Source organism: Narcine bancroftii, chromosome 10, assembly GCF_036971445.1.
Source record: "Narcine bancroftii isolate sNarBan1 chromosome 10, sNarBan1.hap1, whole genome shotgun sequence".
NCBI lineage: Eukaryota > Metazoa > Chordata > Chondrichthyes > Torpediniformes > Narcinidae > Narcine > Narcine bancroftii.
In genome coordinates this window covers 99,019,588-99,040,552 of record NC_091478.1, presented here as the reverse complement: position 1 = coordinate 99,040,552, position 20,965 = coordinate 99,019,588, and the positions used below count along the sequence as shown (strand labels likewise).

Genomic DNA, 20,965 nt, shown 5'->3' with positions numbered 1-20,965 from the left:
ACAGTGGCAACGACCTCCAATTGAATCTGGCACTGTTTATAAGGAGTTTGTAGGTTCTCCCCATGTCTGCATCAGTTTGCTCCATGTGCTCCAGTTTCCTCCCACCCTTCAAAATCTACGAGGGTTGGAGGTTAATTGGCGTTTTTGGACAGCACAGGCCAGTGGTCAGAAGGGCCTTTTATCGGGCTGTATGTCAAAGTTAAAATTAAATATAAATTAAATTAAATATACACAAGTGCTCAGGCCTGAAACGTCAGTTGTATATCTTTCCTTCCTGCTGGACCTGCTGAGATCCTCCAGAATTTCTATGTTTTTACTACAGTCGCAGCCTCTGCAGACTTTGGTGTTTCCCAAAAGTAACTAAGTACTTTGTAGGAAATGTTGTGCTCTGGTGACAGTGTAAGCGTGTCGAGATGCAATTTATTATGTAAATTCCATCCCCTGATTTTTCCACTGATCGCAGCCACTACGGGGAGACAGGCCTAATGAATATGACCGTTCCCTCACTGACAAGCTCTGCCACGCAGGAAGGCTGTATAAAAGTGCCCCCGTATAAATGACCTCATCGGGACACACTGGAGGTAAGTATGCTAATTATCTTCAGAATAATTTCGAAGTTTCTGTGTAAAAGTGCCAGTTGGTTCCCCTTTCTCACTGGGCAATGAGTGGTTGTTGGTGTACAAAATTCATGGGATTCCACTAGAGTCTGATTCCCATGGGAGTCTATTCTCTGGGATGACAACTTTTACATTGAGAGGCTTGTCAATATTCCTCTCCTGTATAAAACAAGTGTCTTCACTGTGGGAGACACATGATTTCAGAATGACTAAAATGAATGGATGTCTTGCAATTTTTCTGTTGAAAAATTAATATTTTGACATTCTACAGCAACAACTTGGATTAATGCAGCAGACTTAACAAAGAAAAATGTCTTAAGCCCAATGGATGCTGTCAAATAAAATTTGATGGTGTGCCACAAAAAAAGGTGTATTCGATAGAATGAATTAGGTAAATTTTGTTTTCAGGAGGGTCATAAGGTCTTTCTAAGGATGGCAGATCTGAAGATGAAGGTGGCATTAGCCAGGATATAGAACCGTAAATGATACCATGATACCACACTCAGTGGTCTTATAGGATGTGGATCAAGAGATGGACATCATAGGCAAAGATATGGGAAGATGGGATGGTTTTCTGGAGAAAGTTGGCTTGCTGGTCTGAAGGAGATAGGAATGCAGCAGTGACAATCGAACAAAATGACTTCATAGTGTTTTACAGGATGGAAGCAGGCCCTTCAGCCCAACATTATGCAGTGACAAAGCCTGACTGCAAAGGCAGAGATTCTCCGCCTTTATTTCGGGAGACTTACCTCCATGAATGCGCCTTGGCCGGCTCCAAGGCACCAACTATAAACCCTCTCGGGGAAGGATAATCGGCAGAGCATCTTACATGAACAAACAGCCGCTGCATGGGTAGGGAAGACGGCCATTGCTCTGCCATGTATTTATGTCGGGCGGCGCTATGGCCCCTTCCCCCCACCTCCGTCAGCTCCAGAGGGCGCTACGAGGCACTGCTCAACATGAATTCGATGCAGGAGCAGCCTTTTAGGGTTACTCCATGAAAGATAAGTTTATGTTTTCCCTCCTGGTGGAGGCCTGGCGTGAAAGGGCCTATTATCTGTACGGATCTAGTTGTCTACTCCATTTTCCTGTGTTTGGTCTAAATCCCTCTGAATCTCCCACATCTTGTGTATCTATCCAAATGTCTTTTTTTTTAAATTTGCAATTGTTCCCGCCTCTATTACTTCTTCTGGCAATTAATGGCCTCTTTAAAGACATTTGCTTATATTGGCACTCCTTCAATGCAAAGTGACAAATCCTTCCAACCTACAACAGAAAATTATTTAGGAGTTGTTGATTCTGCATTAACAAAGCAGCAATTTTTTTGGAATATTTTATTTAAAGTTTCTGACCAAGCAATTATACAATTAAAATACAAGCAGTGCTTCAGTAAAGTAGGAAATAAATGATTACATGGAAATTATAACTTCACACCCATCCCTCTCCCCTCTCACCCCCCTCCCACTAAATAGAATACTGAGTAGTTAGAAAAGAAATAAAAAGAAAGAAAACCAAAGATAAACAGAATAGGATTTCACAAAGGATTGGCTCGTGCGTTGGTATCACACAGCATTGATATATGTTTGTGGCTTCAGGGAAGATCAATAGAGGGTGAAGGAGGTCAGAAGCACTCATATATTTCTGCCTAACTCTTGCATATATGGGCTAACAAAGCAGCATTGATAAGAGTGACACGTCAAGTGAATTACGCAGGGATGACAAGATAGGACCCAATGGATGCAGTGTGTTTGGATTTCCATAAAGTATTCAATGTGCCGGTTACTGCATGGGTAAATTCTCATGGGACTGGGGCGGATACACTGACCAGATTGGAGGACCAGCTCGCAGAAGCAGAGTTGTGATCAACAGGGCATTTTCCGGATGGCAACCTCCAATGAGCAGGATAACTGATGCGCTAATTTCATGGTAGAATTCCAAAGATCTGAATTACAAGAGATAAAGTGCCTGAAAGACTGAAGGACCTAAGGGCAGAGAAGTTGAAGAACCAGATAGGCTGTAAAGGAAGAGGCTGCAGATGTAGTCTACCCATTGGTTTCATTACCTCCTAAACTCTGGGGGGTGGTGGGGGGGGGGGGGTGGTGAGATTAGAAAACAGCCAATGTGACTTCCTTGAAAAAGGCAGAAAGCAGGGAACTACAGGCTAGTTATTAAGAAAATCGGGTCATCATCAAAGATGAAATCTAATCTTTTAGCAAAGGTCCTGTTTCCTTTGCTCCATCTCCCCACCTTTCCCCTTCCTTCTCCTATCAGAGAACTACCCTTCTTCACCTTCTGCTCTCTCCCACATTACACCTGCATCCACCTATTACCTCTTACTGTTACCCTGTGCTCCTCCCCCTTTCCTTTCCTCTATCCTCTCTTCTCCTTCCCTCCCTCCCCCACCTGTTATTCCAGATTCCTGACAAATGAATCAAGCCCGAAACTTTGGTTTCCTTTTATGTCCTAGGGACACTGCGTGAAGTGCGGAATTTTCCAGTACTTTTATGTGTTGCACACCACCTCAGCATCTAGAGATTTTTTTGGGGTCAATCACAACCCAAAATTGTGACTGGCCATTTCTCTCCATGCGTCTGACCTGCTGAAGTTCCTCCAACTACTCTTTGTTTGAAAAGGGTAGTAAATCAGACATAATGAAATGGCGAGTAAGGCTCATTGAACCCAATGGCCAAATAAAATGATTGTATGGAAATTATACCCTTACCCTCTGCTCCTATGCATTCTGGTCTTACGGTGTTTGGATAGTTTCACATACAAATCCTTAGAACCGAATCGTGTGTGCTACTTGCACAACACAATCACAAATAGATGAAGCACCTTGTTTGTCACCCGTGTGAACCAGAAACGTATTCAATGGACATGATGCAAGGTGACAATGCAGACCAACTTCAGGAGTAAATCGAATATCTCTGAATCCATGTACAAGGAATGGTGTCGGATCCGGGACCATCATTGAGTTGAAGATTACCAACAGGATATTGATTTGTTCCTGCTTTGAAGTTGATTGCTAGCTCACTGTTATTTGACATTTAATGTAAATATTTTGTCATGGTTTGGTCAACATATTCTTTGCACTGCTTCATGCAATAGTTGAATCACAAATATTTGAACCTCTGTTTATTGCAGCACTGCAGAGTGCCTCGAATTCCAATTCTCCTGAGAATTCAATTCCTTGTAAAATGATCTTTTCTGACGTCAGAATCCATATTCTTTTATAAAGATGAGTCAGGGAGCCATCCTTCATATGCCAGCCAACATTTCTCTTCAACTAACAGCAAAATAAAACTGATAACCCCTGGTTGTTCGTGTTGAGCACATTGGAGTTTCACAGTATGTAAGCAGGCCCTTCAGCCCAACTGGTACATGCTGACCAATGTTGGAGGTGGGGGGGGAGGAAAGAAAGCATCGCAAAAGCTAGTTCCCATCATCGGGAACTCCCAGATTAATTTCTTCTGAAGTAGCTTCATTGGGAATGACATTATTTGAAGTGAATCTGTATTGGAATTCACATTACCTGCCTGCAGGAGTATCTCACGAGGAAGGAAGTAGTCAGATTTCTGGAAATGCATTATTCAGTATGAAAACAATCACATTGGGAAAAAAATGTCAACATTTGGATGCAAAGATGATCAAAACACAGAAGGTGTGAGGTAAACCATTGTTATGCCATGATTGTCTGGTGTTGGCTGGACGTGACTCCCGAGACCGATCCTCCCCCTTTCTCTTTGCTTTGATCAGTCGATGAGGTTGATGGTTGTTCCAGTCTTTAGCTAATAAAAGCCTGATAGTTTCACAATAGTGTTTTGTGATTATTGATGGTACATCAGGGTGTCTCCCTTCTTCCACCTCCCCATCCCTTCTATGCCCTCTCCATTCAAAGAGTTTCTCAACTTTTTTCTCTTCAACCTACCTGCATCCACCTATGATGTCTTACCTATTAGCCCGTATTCCTCCCCCTGCCCCTTCATCCTGCCCCTCCTCTCCTCCCTCCGCCTTTTTATTTAGGTACCTGCCTGTCTCTTGCTTATACTTCGACGCAGGGCTTAGGCCAGAAACATCAGTTTCCCTTTACTTCCTGTAGATGCTGCGTGGCCCGATCAGCTTCTCCAGCACTTTTGTGAATGTTGTGTTGGGAAGAGCATCAGGTTCAGATGGGTTAACAGAGATACGAGTCTGGACACATGTTATAATCATGCATAATTTTAATTAATACGTGGGAGACAAATAGGGAAGATCATTAAACAGTACTCAATTACTATTTCACTTAAGCAACGATATAGACATTCACCTCGGACCTAAGTTGGACTTCGACATTAGTGAACCTATACCAAACATTCTCACACATCTGAGTACACATACTACAAACAGGGACCCTTACACTCACCTGGTTCTCTGTACCAATGGGGATGTGGCTCTCTGCAAGTATTGAGCTATCTCAATATCTCAGCTTCAGTGTAGTGCACACCTTACCTGCGACATTTCCAGGGATATCCACAGTAGTGACCTGGCGTGGAGAAGTGTCCAGGGCTAGGACCATGAAATAGAAAGAAGGAATGTGTTGTGCGTTTGGTGTTGTATACAGTGGTAATCTGTGTCTTTAGACAATAATGACCCTAGGTGATTTTAATTAGCCAACGGCAAGTGTGCACTAATAGATGGCTGGAGTCCAACCTTGATTGGCAGGTGATGTGACTTCCAAATAAGTTTCATACAGAAAAGACATGTGACCACCCGCAATACACATATTTCGGAAAGGCAGAGAGGCCACTTTCTTCCACACACTACCATCACAGCAGCTACAAACTTTTCTGTTCTCAGCCAAGTTGGAAATGACATTAGATACTTAACAACACTTTGTGTGAATGCTTATTGCAGTTAGTGATAGAATTTAATCTAAAACCTAATGGCCTTGAGCAAAAGAAAAATTAGATCATTTGAAAGAATTTTTAGCAAGTTTCTGGAATTCAATTAACATCAATGGATAATAAGCCCCGTGGTGTTCAATCACTAATTTTGAGACTCCTTCACAGCTCACCCCTCTCTATCTCTGTAACCTCCCCCACTTCTCCAGTCCTCAGATCTCTACACTCTTTCATGTCTGGTTTCTTTTTTGATTTTTGTTTCTTCTCCATCAGTGAGTGTGCATATGGGTGCCCGAAGGCATTCAAACTCTATAATTTACTTTCTAACTATTTCTGGCACTCTCTTTCCTCCTTCAAGGATGTCGAAAATACCTGCATTTCTGACCAAGCTACTGATGTCAGATTCACCATCACCTTGACAAAGATTACACTGAACAATGAAGATTTGGCTTCCTGAAAACTTTTGGGCGTATTTTATGGATCTTCAACCAATTCAATCTTTTTTTTAATTGGATTTTATGAATCTTTAAATCATTAAATTCTTTGTAATTACTTGAAATTTTTGACTTTAGATTGGCAAGATGAGACTTCTAACAATTTGAATAATAGAGAAAGGGAGAAAAGTCCCGGCTTATCCATGCTCTCCTTATAACTCTAATGCTCCAGTTCTGGTAACATCCTTGGAAATCTATTATTCTCTTTCCAGTTAAATTGTATCCTTCCTAAAGAAAGTCACCAGGCTACATATAAATATCGCCTTATCAAGCTTTATCATGTTGTCTCAACTCTTTTATTCAATATCCTGACTAATGATGGCAAGTCTACCTGGGTCTCCAATTTCAGGGAACAATGTGTCTCCACCCCGAGTCTCCCGGTTCTGCAACACTCTCTAAGGCCCTGCCATTTCCTGGGTAGGTCTTACCCCATTTTCACTTATCAAAACTACAATAACTTTCATCTGCCACTCCTTGGCCCGCTTTTCCCAGAATGGATCCAGCTTCTGCGGTAATCTCAGAAAACCTTCCCAACTGTACAACCAATGTTAGTGTCATCTGCAAACTTACTAACCATTCCAACTACCTTGTCATCCAAATCATTGATATAGATCACAAACAACAATCTCTTCATCACACCACTGGACATCGTCTTCCAACCTGAAATACCATCCTCCAGTACCATCCTCTGCCTCCATCCATCAAGTGTTCTGTGTCTAATGGGCCAGCACACACAGATTGCCAACCTTTCAAACGACTCTACCATGTGGGACCTTGTTAAAAGCCTTGCTGAAGTGCATCCATCTCCCTGTTCTTTATCAATATTTCAATTGAGTTTTTAATGTTAATAATAAACAATTAAAAGCCATTAAACAAAGTAATCACATAGAAAGGAATGTACAGGTGAAGCAATTATATGTAGAAAAAACTATTATATATGAGTAAACTACTATAACAGTCTAAAAGAAAGACAAAAAAGTATATTATGCACTTAAACAAATATAAAATGGCTAAATCAGAAAGGAAAAAAAAATACTTTTCTACAAAATCTACCTCTTCCAAATAGGTTGGCAGTTGCCTATAATTTACTACCATCTAGAGAAGACTAATTACAAATCAATACCTGAATAATCTTATAAATTACAAAAATGGTTGATAAAAGGACCCCATAAGTTTAAAAAATTCAAACCCATTACATCGGAACAGTATTTTTTGCAAAGTTAAACATGCCATCATATTGGATAACGTGAATGGGGGGGGGGGGGGGGCAGCATCTTTCCATTTCATTGGCATTGAACGTCTAGCAATAAGGGAAGAAAGGGAGATTACATGGGATTGAGAGACTGTTAAATTCAAATCAGTTATCTTCATTAATCCAAGTAGGGCAATTAAGGGATTTGGTCTCAAATTTACGTTAAGGACTAAAGATCTTAAAAAAAAAGGGAAAGAAGCCAGAACATGTGTATCAGAGCACCTTCTTCAGTCCTGCAGCTGTCACATTGTGAAGAAACTTTGGAGTAAAATTTACCCAATTGAACTTTAGAAAAGTAGGCCCGATGTACTAACTTAAATTGTAAAAGTAAATGACAGGGCACAAAAGGAAGAATTTACTCATTTTAAAATAGAAACCCATGTAATATCTGAAAATGAAAGCTGAAGATCTTGCTCCCATAATTTTTTTTATCTTATCGAGGGAATTGTCCTTAGATTTTAATAATAAATCATATGTTGTCATTTTTTTAAAATTTGGTTTAAATTTATAAACCTTCCCTATAGTATTTATATAAATGTCCTGAGGTAGTCTCAACAATACATAATTCAAAAAACTCTTAATTTGTAGGTATCTAAAGTGGTGCTTTAGAAGGATAGTTGTTTAAATGAAGATAAGTTATCATCAATAAATAAATCTTGAAAGGACTGGATACCCAGCTTAAACCATTCACTAAAACGCCAGGTCTTGCACAGAAGGTGAGAGAAAAAAAAAAGAATTAAATAATATAGAGTTAGCTAGTAAAAATCTAAGCTATCCAAAAGATTTTCTACATTGAAATCAGATTCTCAAAATATGTTTAATACAATGTTATCGGTTAACGTCAAAGCTGAAAAAGGTAATGGTGCTCCAAGTATTGAAAGACCTGAATATTTTTCAGTAGAATTAATTTCTAAATTAATCCAACTTGAAGCGTTCATTCTGTCCTTATAATGAATCCAAAAGAATGATACATTGAATATTAGGTGCCCAATAATAAAATGTAAAATTAGGTAGTGCCAAATCACCTTTCTTTTGAAGATTTTGTAGAAAAAACTTGAAGATGAGGATGCTTATTTTTTTTTGAAATATATAAAGAAATAATTGAGTGAAATTAATAAAACAAAAGTTTTAGGAACAGCTTGGAAGATATATAAAAATTTAGGGAAAACGTTCATCTTGACAGCATTAATTTGTCCAATTAAGGGTGAACTACGGACTTTTTAACATAATTCAATAAAATAAGAAAATTCTCTTTAAATAGATTATTGCAATTTTTACTCATAGTGACATCTAGATAATTAAATTGATTTTTAGCTATTTTAAAAGGGGAAAAAAAAAATAACAGTATCTAGGGAACCAGAAGATTTCGATACAAACGGCTCACTTTTCGGAAGATTTAGTTTATCCCCTGAAAATTGACCAAATTGGTGAAGCGGTAATGGAATACATTGGCCACCTCCCTGTTCTTATTAATCTTCTTTGTAACCTCTTAAAAAAAAAACTCAATCAAATTTGTGAACCACGATTTCCAATGCACAAATCCACACTGCCTGTTGCTAATCAAACCTTGCCTTTGCAAATGCTATCCCTCAGAATCCACTCCAGTAACTATCCCATCATCGACGTTAGGGAATGAATTTTAAATCTGGAGTATTTCCTCCCCGGAGTAAATCTCAGATGGGAGATGAGATGGGAACTACCGCTATAGGATAATCTGCTTTCCTAACTCTCAGTTTTAAAACCCTTCATTACCTCTTACCTTCCTTTCCCTGAAACTGACTCCACTTCCTCTAACCTGTTTCCCTGTATTCTTTTGGTTATGGTCCCTTGTCTCTCACTCTGCCAGCATACGAGAGGCAGGCTATGAGGACGTCATCACTGTGTTCTTTGTGGATCTCTCAGTGGCCACCTATTTCAGTTTACCACCCATTCCCTTGCGGACATGTCTGTCAATGGACTCATGTAGTGCTAGACTGAGGCCACCCACAAATTAGAGGAATATTCTGACCCTAACTTGAACCCTCATATCGTGTCCGGGCACCCTCCAACTGAAAGGCATTAACGTCGACTTCTCCCTTTTCTGTTCGAACCTCCTATTCCCTATCATTTCCCATGCCTCCACCTCATTCTCTTCCTCTTTCCTTTCCCCTCTGTCTCCTTTCACAGAGCCAAAATCAATCCTCACCTTTCCACTCTCCTGTCCTCTTATCATATCTAATTAAGACCTTTTGTCCATTGATCTGTACCACTTCCCCTCCCAGTATTCCCCTCCATTTTTCTCCAGCCTTTAACACAGACACCCCTTTTTTTGCTCATTCCTTGAGGAAAGGCTCATGCCCAGAAGATCAGTATTATATCTGCGAGACCTGCTGATTTCCTCCAGCATTTCTGTGATCTGACTACAATCACAGCATCTGTAGGCTTTTGTGTTTCACTCTTTCTGGGAGCTTGCTGTGCAAGGATTGGCAGCTGTTTCCCAAATTCCAGCATCGATTTGTTTAGCACAGTGGTTCTCAACCTTTTCTTTCCACTCACATACCACTTTAAATAATCCCAATGCCACCGGTAATCTGTGATTAGTAAGGGATTGCTTAAGGTGGTATGTGAGTGGAAAGGGAAGTTTGAGAACCACTGTTCTAGACCCAATAGTTACTAAAATATTTTGCTTGAGAAAAATGATAATTGGCCCATTTCCTTTGGAGTTATGAAACCCTGCACATAACGAGTCAATGAGGGACAATTAAAACAGTGGTTTTCAAACTTTTTCTTTCAACCACAGACCACCTTAAGTAACGCCTTACTAATCACAGAGCATCTATGGGATAAGGAATACTAAAGTGGTCTGTGAGTGGAAAGAAAAAGTTTGAGGACAACTGGTTTAGCAGAAACCTACCTAAGAACATCCTCCAAAGAACATGAAAGATACCACATTATTGGAGGAATTGTTTTGTTTCTTTTCCCCTTTATTTTTCTCTTTTTGTACTTTCTGCTTTTCTCAATGTTATTTTCTCCTTTTTTTACTCCTTTGTTTCTATTACACTTTCTACCTTTCCCTTTCACTCTCTCTCATTCTTCCATCACATCATTTGTTTTGCCACTAGCACTAATTAGCAGTAGAAGATTGCTTTTAATTGCAAATATCAGACTGAATCTCTGCCACAACACTGCAGGATCAGCCAACCTCAGAAACAACATTAAACTATCATGCAATTCCACTTTCCTTGATTGGGAATCATTTTGGTTTGGCCAGAGGCTGCCAAATGTTTTGTTTACTTTAAGTGCGTTTATTTGTCGCATTATACCTGGGAGAGCGAGTAAGGTTTGTCCATGTTTGTCTACTAGGTCAACATTCATGCAGTCATGAGAAAAGCAAGAGCATATTTTCAGAGTATAGTTTTACAATGAAAAGATCAATTAGCATTATGTAAGGACAGCAGGAGAGGGCTATTGTGATGGAGAAACAGCAAGTTCCACAACATCCATGGGAGACAAAGGTATATAACCAATAGTTGGTGCTTGATATCTTTGCAAACTGTATCTCCAGCACTTGGAATGTTACAAGATCAAACAAGCAACCACAAAGAAGCCATATCACACAGGGGTAAAGATGAACAATTACTTTATTAACAAAAAATTCACCTTCAAACTTTAATTCAAAATCCCACCCCCCCTTTTATAACAATGCCCACTGGTTACTATGTAAATTTCTACAACAGTGTAAAATTAATAAATTCCCCAGCCTAAATATATGTAATTAAAGTCTAAGTTGTATTTCCAACCAGCCACAGAAAAGCAGACACAAAACACAAGATTCACAAAACTTCGATCTCATCTGAAGCAAAGATCGTAAACAAAATTCAGTTTGTTTGGTAAATTTAAGCCAAAGGATCTTTGAGAGAGAGAGAGAGCGAGAAAGCACAACATTCGAAGTTGTCTTCTTATGTTGGTTGCAGAGAGACGAACCACTGGCTTGGTCCAGATCCTTCTGGCTGCCTTCGGAATGTTCATCCTTTTTGTAATCCTAACATTCTAAACTGTCCTCCAGACCATGATTCATGCTCTGGGCCTTGTTCCAATACACAGCACCACCCAGTGGTGGTTTATCGTCCAAGTCCAGAATTTTTTTTCATTTTCTGCACATGCTCAGTCTGTCTCCCACTCTCTCAGCAGTCCACCTTCACCTTGGCTCTCTAATGCAAACTGTCACTTTTTAACATAAAACCACACAACACACAGGCCAATACACAACACAGAACTCTGTAACACCTCCCCTGCTAAAAAAAAATTTTGGTCCACAAGAACAAATTTTTAACATTTAATGGAAGTATTACATAAATAAAATAAACACTCCATTGTTTTACATTAAGTATGTGATTAGATTCATATCTACCCAGATTAACATCTTGACAAACAAACTTGTAATAGTAAGCTCCAATTCAATAATCGTCTGACAGCAAAACTAATTGATTATGATCAGTATATATTATTAACGGTTTTTGAGCAGTACAAATATACACATCAAAATGTTGCAACGCTAAAACAAGCACTAATGACTCCTTTTCAATGGTTGAATAATTCCATTGATGGTCGTTAAAGTTTTTCAAGAAGTACGAAATAGGATGTTCTACTCCGTCACCGTCCTTCTTCTGTAAAAGTACAGCACCAACCACTTCGTCACTGGCATCCACAGCTAAAGAGAATGGCTTTTCAAAGTTAGGGGACACAAGTACAGGCTGATGGTATAAAATGGTCTTTAACTTCAGAAACGCTTCCTGGCATGCATCTGACCAGATAAATTTTTCTTTCTTTGCAAGTAGTTTTGTTAATGGGAGTACAATTTCTGCAAAGTTTTTACAAAATCTATGATAGTAGCCAATCATACCTAGAAATTTCCAAAGAGCTTTCTTATTACCGGGGAAAGGGAACACAGTGATAGCCAATACTTTTGCTCCAACCGGTGCCACCTGTCCCCGTCCTACCACATAACCCAGATAAATTACAGTGGCATGTCCAAACTCACTCTTGTGCAAATTCACTGTGAGGTGTGCTTCCACCAGTCTCTGAAATAATTGCTCTTATTCAAGCATGTGTTCTTCCCATGTATCCGTACTAATTAATAAATCATCAATATAGGCTCCTCTGTTCTCTAAACTCTGAATTACTGCATTAATCATTCTCTGAAATGTGCCAGGTGCATTTTTCATCCCGAAAGGCATAACATTATACTCATACAATCCTGAAGGTGTAACAAATGCAGAAATATCCCTGCCTTTCTCTGTCAAAGGAACACACCAATATCCTTTTAAAAGATCAATCTTTGTAAAAAACTTAGCCTTCCCCAGCTTATCTATACAATCATCTATTCTGGGAATAGGGAACACATCAGTCTTTGTCACCATGTTTACCTTTCGATAATCTGTACAAAACCTAATTGAGCCAGAACACAGGGTGAACTCCAATTTGAAGTTGATTTTCAGATGATGTCATTTTTGAGCATATAATCCACCTCTTGATCCAACAATCTGCTCTTTTCCTGATTAACTCGGTAAGGATGCTGCTTAATAGGCTTAGCATCACTGACCTCCACATCATGACAAGCCACAGTAGTTCTTCTTGGAACATCTGGGAATATATCCTTAAATTTCATAAGTAATATCTTTATTCCCTTTCTGATTTAGTCAGTTGCATTAACTTAGTGTCTTAGTTTTGCAAAACTATAGAATTTTCCAGCCTGGGGCTTATCACTTTCTGTGCTCCATGACCTCCCACAAAACTTATCTCCTCCTTACTTTCCTCTATAACTAGCACCTTGGTTGGAATCCTAGTCTCCTCCTCAGTCATTTTCTCAAAGTAAGGTTTAAGCATGTTCAGGTGACAGATCTGTGGCTCTCTTAGATGATCAGGCATCTCAATGACGTAGGTGACCTGGTTAATTTTTGATTTCACCTTATATGTTCCTGAAAATTGAGCTCTCAAAGGGTTTGACTGAATTGGAAACAAAACCAATATTTCGTCAACAGGTTTAATGTCCCTAATTTTGCTTTTTGATCATACCGAATTTTCATTTTCCCCTTACCAGTTTTTAAATTTTTCCTTGCCATCTCGCAAGCCTGATGTAATCTGTTTTTAAATTTGAAAACATAATCCAACAGATTTGATTGAAAATCATTATGTATCCATTATTCCTTCAATAATAGTAATGGACCCCTGACTTCATGACCGAACATCAACTCAAATGGACTAAAGCCAAGAGACTCCTGAGTTGCCTCTCTAACAGCAAGCAATAATAAATGGATTCCTTCATCCCAATCCTTTTTATTTTCCATGCATAAGCCCTCATCATATTTTTCAGTTAAATGGAACCTTTCCAAGGCCCCTTGACTTTCAGGATGACAGGCAGATGACACAATTTGATGGGCTCCCAATTCATACACCACCTGTTGAAATATTCCAGACATAAAATTACTCCTTTGGTCCAATTGAATTTCCCTTGGTAGGCCAAACAGTGTGAAAAGTTTTAGCATAGCCTTCAGAATCATCTTTTCTTTAATGTTTCTCAGGGGAATAGCCTCTGGAAACCTTGAAGCTGTGCACATGAGTGTTAACAAATATTCATTTCCTGCTTTGGTTTTTGGCAATGGGCCAACACAATCCACTATCACTTTTGAGAAGGGCTCCCCAAAAGCAGGGATGGGTTGTAAAGGTGCCACTGGTGGTCCTTGATTAGGCTTGTCCACCAGTTGAAAAGTGTGACAGGTTCTACAAAAGTTCACAACATCCTTTCTTAATTTCGGCCAATAAAACTGTTTCCTTATCTTTTCTACCGTCTTTTTCACTTCAAGATGACCTCCTAAAGGTGTACTATGAGCCAACTTTAATATTTCATTCCTGAAAGTTTTGGGAATTACAACTTGCCTTATTACTGCCCAATTTTCACTGACAGGTATCACGTGTGGTCTCCACTTTCTCATCAATATTCCATCTTGAACAAAGTAACCTACTGGCACAGTTTTAATTTCCTGGTTAGACATAATCTTATCTCTTATCCCAGCAAGCTCAGGATCATGCTTTTGTCTGGCTATTAATTCTTCTCTTGACAACAGCAAAGCTGCATCCTTAGGTTTGTCCCCAATGCTCGTCTCCACTACAGGATCATCACAGACTTTCTCTACCTCTACCTTTTTTCTCGACATGGCTTTAGTAATGACACACGCAGGATAGATTTCCAAATCCTTTTCGGACTCATAAGCCAATGGCTTACTGGTGAATTTCACCGCAGGTATGACTTTACCCTCTGCTAAACCATTTCCTAACAAAAGAGAAACTCCATCCACCGGAAGACTTGATCTTATCCCTATCGTAACCGGGCCATTAACTAAGTCTGATTTCATCACTATTCTATGCAAAGGTATAGGCTCTGCTTCACCACCAATGCCTTTAATTAAATTCACATCTCCAGTATCGGTCTCCTCACCAAAATTCAAAACATTGCTTAATACAAGCGTTTGGGCTGCTCCAGTATCTCGCAGGATTTTAACTGGCACTTGACTGAATCCTTCTTTAACCAAAATGAAACCTTCAGTCATGAATGGTTTAAAAATATCCCTAACTTCCTCACTCTGAACACGGGCAGTTGGCACCACCTTTTTCTCTTTCTTCCCTTTCAGTTCAGGACAATTTGCTATTATGTGCTCTGGCTTCTTACAATAGTGGCAAATAACACTTGAAAATGTTTCCTTCACCCATTTATCTTCCTCTCTTCCTTTAACCTCACTTCTAGATTTTATTTCTACTCTACTTGGATTATCAGCAGTATTCCTTTGAAAGGTGTTCCCTGGTGTCCACTCAGGCTTGTGGGTTAAAGCATATTCCTCTGCAAATTTAGCCAATCCTTGCCAAGTTTTTAAATTTTTCTCTACCAAGTACACTTGAATATCGTCAGGAACACAATTTTTAATCTCCTCAATCAAAATGGTTTCCCTCAATAAATCAAAGTTATTTTCTACTTTCATTGCGGCTCACCACCGATCAAAACACACAACTTTCCTATCAGCAAAATCCAGGTAAGATTGGGTTGCTACCTTTTTTAAACTCCTGAACTTTTGTCTATAAGCCTCTGGGACTAGTTCATAAGATCAGAGTATAGCCTGTTTACAAATTCGTAATCAGCTGCTTGTTGTACAGTGAGACATGAGTACACCTGTTGGGCTTTCCCTTTAAGAACACTTTGTAGCAGGAGTGACCACTGGTCTGGTGGCCATTTTAAGTTTACAGCTACTTTCTCAAAATGCTGAAAATACTGGTCTATTTCAGCTTCCTCAAATGGAGGGACTAACCTCACTTCCCTACTGACCAGAAACCTCTCCTCCTGACCAGCATGTAGGTTTTGGGCTTCTCCCTCTCCTTGGGTTAGGGTCTGCCTCAATTTAGCTAGTTCTAGCTCATGTTTCCATTCTTTCTCTCTCTCCTCCCTTGTGGCTGCCCTTTCCTCCATTTCTGCCTGCCTTACTGCTTACCGTTCAGCTTTCCTTTCTGTCTCTCTTTTTTCCTCTAATTCTAGTTTTCTCAAAGCCAACTTTATTTCCTCTGAAGTTTTCTCCTTTGGAAACTGTTCTTATGCAGCTTCTTCAGACACCTAGTACTTAACAATCTTTCGGGCAATTTCCTTTTTTGTCATCCCAGTTCTTACTGTAAGAAGTTTTAACTTGCCAACTATAACCATCAGTTCTGACTTTTTAGCAATTTTTAAATTAACCACTGAAGGGTTCGCTATGAACTGGTCAATATTCATAGTTACTGGTTTTTCTGCTGGTGATTTATACGCTCACCGTTTATTTTTAATTTCAAGCTTGAGGTTGTCAAACTCAGACGACTGATAACTAAGCACAAGTCTATCTCCCCTAAAACTTGGTTTGCTCCTGGACGAATCCCCCAAATTATGTTACAAGATCAAACCAGCAAAAGGGGTAAAGATGAACAATTACTTTATTAACAAAAATTCACCTTCAAACTTTAATTCCAAATCCTCCCCTTTTATAACCATGCCCATTGGTTACTATGCAAATCTCTAGAACAGTGTAAAACTAATAAATTCCCCAGCCTAAATATAACATATGTTATTAAAGTCTGTTATATATCCAGCCAGCCCACACAAAACACACAAGATTCACAAAACTTCGATCTCAACTGAAGCAAAGATCATAAACAAAATTCAGTTTGTTTGGTAAACTAAAGCCAAAAGATCTTTGAAAGAGAGAGAGAGAGAGAGAGAGAGAGAGCACACAAAATTCGAAGTTGTCTTCTTGTGTTGGTTGCTGAGAGAGGAACCACTGGCCTGGTCCGGATCCTTCTGGCTTTCATCCTTTTTGAAATCCTAACATTCTAAACTGTCCTCCAGACCATGACTCATGCTCTGGGCCTTGTTCCACTGCACAGCACCACCCAGTGGTGGTTTATCGTCCAAATCCAGGATTTTTTTTTCATTTTCTGCACATGCTCAGTCTGTCTCCCACTCTCTCAGCAGTCCACCTTCACCTTGGCTCTCTAATGCAAACTGTCATTTTTTAACATAAAACCACACAACACATAGACCAATACACGACACAGAACTCTGACACACAGTACAATTCTGATTATCCACAATCGGATTCTCCAAAATCCTCAATTATTCGAATGTTTTTTTAAACATTTCATATAAATGAGGATATCAGAAACAAATCAGAATCTTCATTTATCTGAATTTTTTCAGAACCAAACTGACTGGGGACGTTGGGCTCCCAGCGGCAGCGCGGACCTCAGGCTCCTGGAGGAGGCGCGGACCTCGGGCTCCCAGGCAAGATCGTGGCCTTGGTGGGGAAGTGTCGGCGATCGGAGGCAACCAGCATTTTTTTTGGTGAGAATTAAACATTATTTTAATGCTTAAAACGCCTTCCTTTGTTGTTTGCTGTGTTTAAACACTGTTATGTGATTTGCTGTTGCTACTGGGCTATATTTGAAAAATGACGAGTTATCTGAAAAAAACATTTATCCGATGTAGGCCAGGTCCTGACCATTTCGGATAATTAGAGTTGTACTGTACTACAATCTCAGCATCTAAAGAATTTGCTTCACTCCCTGAGAGCACTGTTAATGGGTTCATTCAGGACCCTGATGGCTATGGGAAATATGGGAAATAAACTCTCTTTAATCTTTATTGTACACACTTTCACACCCATTTAATCCTCCTCTCTAATTGAACAAGGAAGAAGAAAATGTGTCCAGGGTGTGATTGGTCTTTCAGTGTGTTGGCTAGGTGGATTCAAAAAACAATGAGTTTGGTCAAAGGCTGAACACAGGAAGGATCTTTATTAAATCACACACAACAAGGGGATTGCAACAGGGATAACAGACGCTAGTACTCTGAATCACAAAACACAGTATACATCAAACTTTACATACCGATCCTAGCAACTGGTTATGCTCATACAAACATTGTAAAGCACAGTCACATTGAAATTAACACCACTGATACTAGAAACTGTGTACAGTCTTATAACAACCAAGGATTACAATACGCTACCCACCGTTCTTTGTCTAATGTGAGGGCCACTCCAATGCTATCTAACTGCCCTGATCCCCATGTAGTGCAAACCTTATCAATGAATCCACCAGCGAAGTCCATAGTTCAAGACCTAGAGTGGAGCAGGGTTTATTTCAGGACTGAAGAGCAAAGAAGAAGAGCTACTACATGTGGCGGACTTTATAGAACAGTAATCTGGAGGGTGCGGTCAGATAATCACAAATATTAAAGGTTCCAAGTGGTCAGGTGTGCACTAATGGGTTGGTAGAGTCTATCCTTGATTAGTAGGTTATGAGACTTCTGACTAGGTTCCAGACGGAGAGGTCATATGACCCTCCACAATCTACACTACAACAATCATGTACACACATGCCATTTTCTCTGTTTATTTGCTTTCTTTTTTTACTATTATTAGAGTTACAGGCCCTTCTAGCCCATAAGCCCATGCCAACCAATCACATCCATGTATCCAATCAACCTATTAGCTCCATACATCTTTGGAATGTGGGAGGAAGCCAGAGAATGTGGACGAAGCCCACACGATCACAGGAGATTGCGTTGGATTCAGACCCAGGTCGCTGGCACGGTAATAGCAATTGTGCTAACTGTTCTGCCAGCCCCTCAGAACAGAAAGGGCTATGAAGACTTGACCACTATTCACCTGTAAAACACTGGGAAGACAGGGGATTGGATTCAAAGTAATTGCCAAGTGAACCCAAGGCAATATGTGAATGTGTTGTTTAATTTACATGAGCACCAGTCCTCTGGATCCACTGACTGAGAGGATGATGAAAGATTGAAAGAGAACATTTGGAATGGAATTGGCTGCCCACAGGAAAGGAGCAAGGTCCACAGGTCTGTCACCAGTGTAATGGGCTAAATGGCCTCCTTCGCTCCTCCACCATTCCATCATTCCGTGATTAATTCAACATTTAACAATGTTGAAACGTATGCCATAAATGTAAATATATGACCAGTTGTCTCCATATTTCATGCAGGTTACTGTGAGGATGGGATTTGTTTGACAGTTGTTAAAAGCTATTGTCAAGTCCAGTGCTGAACTGAATAACAATTCTTGCTTTTGATGTTGATGGATATGCAGCTTTCTCTATTGTGCACCCATTACAGTGTTTTGAAACCATGACTGGTACTCTTTAGGGTTACGCTGAAGCTATGCAAACACGTTAAGAGTGATGGCTTTTATTGGCCCCAAACAACCGAACAATTTGCGAGTATTATTTTGTTTTATTTTACTGTTCTTTTTCAAACTTGAACCTAAGTTTGGAAAGCAATACTCTGGGGTTGCAATGATCATTCAGTTCCGTCTTGAAAATGCTTTGGCAGTCTTCAATTGATTCGATGTGTGACTCAAATAGGGAGGTTGGAAAATTACCTTCTTACAGTGGTTATAACTTGAGTACCGTATTTATGAATATATCGTACTGTTGACCTTTTAGAATTTGTGTCTTTTTGACCGTGGAAATCATTGGTTATATCAGAATTACATTGAGTTGCAGCTGCCAATTTCCAAAGAGATCTCTCTCTCTCTCGACTGAAAATCAATTATCTGTTGTCTTCGACAACTTCAGTGTCTGCAGGAGAGACTCAATTTGTCAACTTCAGTTCAAGACCATTTTCCAAGGTTTACTGAGGGCTTTGCATCCACAGGAGGCTCTTCCAAGCATGATCCTATTACTTCAAATTCCTGGGTGTCCATATCTCTGAGGATCCGTCTTGGAGCCTCCATCTTTCCAAGTGAATATTTTGCAACAGTATTTACCAAGGTCAAGGAGGGTCATGATGGGAAATGTGGTGTCGAGAATGTTAATGTGTTGGAGCATCTTGCGATCAAGTAAGAGAAACGTGTTGGGTATTTTGAAAAGCATTAGATAAATAAGTCTCGATGAGAGATATAAATACACATATGCGATGAGAAATTGAGCAGGTCACAGCAGCGCATTGGTGTGTTGCACTTGACCCCACTATCTGCGGAATTTCCTGTTTAATCAGATTCAGAATTTATTGTCGTGAACAAGTCACGAAGTTCGGTGTTTGCAGCACCGTCAGAGAGCAAACCTTCATGTAGGAACCATCCAACAGCAATAACATTTTTAAAATAGTGCACAAAATGTAAGGCAGTGTCTTTGGTTCATTGATCATGCCAGAATCTGATGGCAGCGGCAACCTAATGAGATATATCCCAGATTATTGAAAGAGGCAAGGGCGAAGATTGCTGTGGCCTTGATAGAGACCAGCAATGGGTGAGGTCCCTGAGGCTGGGAGATTGGCTATCATTGCACCATTGTTCAGGGAGGGAAACCGGGATAATCCAGGAAATTACAGGCCATTAAGCCTCACATTTGTGGTAGGGAAACTATTTGAGAGGATTATTATGAATAGGGTTTAGACAGAATTGAGCAGGTGTGGAAGATGAGAGTGGGGTGGAGGTTAGTAGAAGAGACTATCTTGTTCCACCTGACCCCATTTTTTTTCTCTTGCCTCTGTCTCCCTTTGGTGCCAGTCAACCCACAGCCTCCACTTCCTTATCTATCCTTCTTACTCACTGCTCCCTCATAGGCAGAGAAGGTGTGTCCTCCCTCCGAATGTTGGCTGCCTTTTATTAGACAGTGGGAGATGTAGATAGTTGGAAATACAGAATTTCTCGCCTGAGATAAATATTTTGGGCTGAGCTTTATTATGCCAATATTAACTTGACACTTTCAAGGGCATAATTCAGCTCCAATTTTATCAGAGATTCACCCATTATTCCATTATTAATTTCCTTTCCACACTTATAATTGAAACAACTTATGTAATACTGTCATACGTTAACAATTTCACATTCCTCTCACAGTTACCTGGGGATAAATTACGCCTTCTTATTTTCATCGGCAGTTTTGATTATAAATGTTGATATAGGAATTTATGTTATCCAACTGTGACAGATGTAACCAATTTGAAGTCTCAAAGGTATAAAAATCATTTTAATATTGCTTTCCTTGTTTTAGTTTTTAATGAATATCCATTTTTTCATACTCTCCATGTTGTACTTTTATCGGACTTTTTAAAAATCTTTATCTTTTTAATAATCGTTTAATTTACTATTATTGCTTTATTCTGAAGAATTGCAGTATTCTTAAAACAAAAGAAATTCATTTCAAATA

The 20,965-nt window shown here is 39.6% G+C and overlaps 1 long non-coding RNA gene across 2 annotated transcripts in view; it reads left to right on the top strand.

Moving 5' to 3' along the window:
- Positions 1-17,129, top strand: part of LOC138744024 (uncharacterized) — an 82,454-nt gene extending 65,325 nt beyond the window's left edge. Inside the window, exon 4 of one of the 2 annotated variants that reach the window (XR_011345205.1) lies at positions 16,992-17,129. This is a non-coding gene — a long non-coding RNA (uncharacterized lncRNA). Of the gene's footprint in view, positions 1-463; positions 548-16,991 lie in introns of those variants that run through there. The other variant, XR_011345204.1, reaches the window with a different exon arrangement.
- The last annotated feature ends 3,836 nt before the right edge of the window (positions 17,130-20,965 follow it).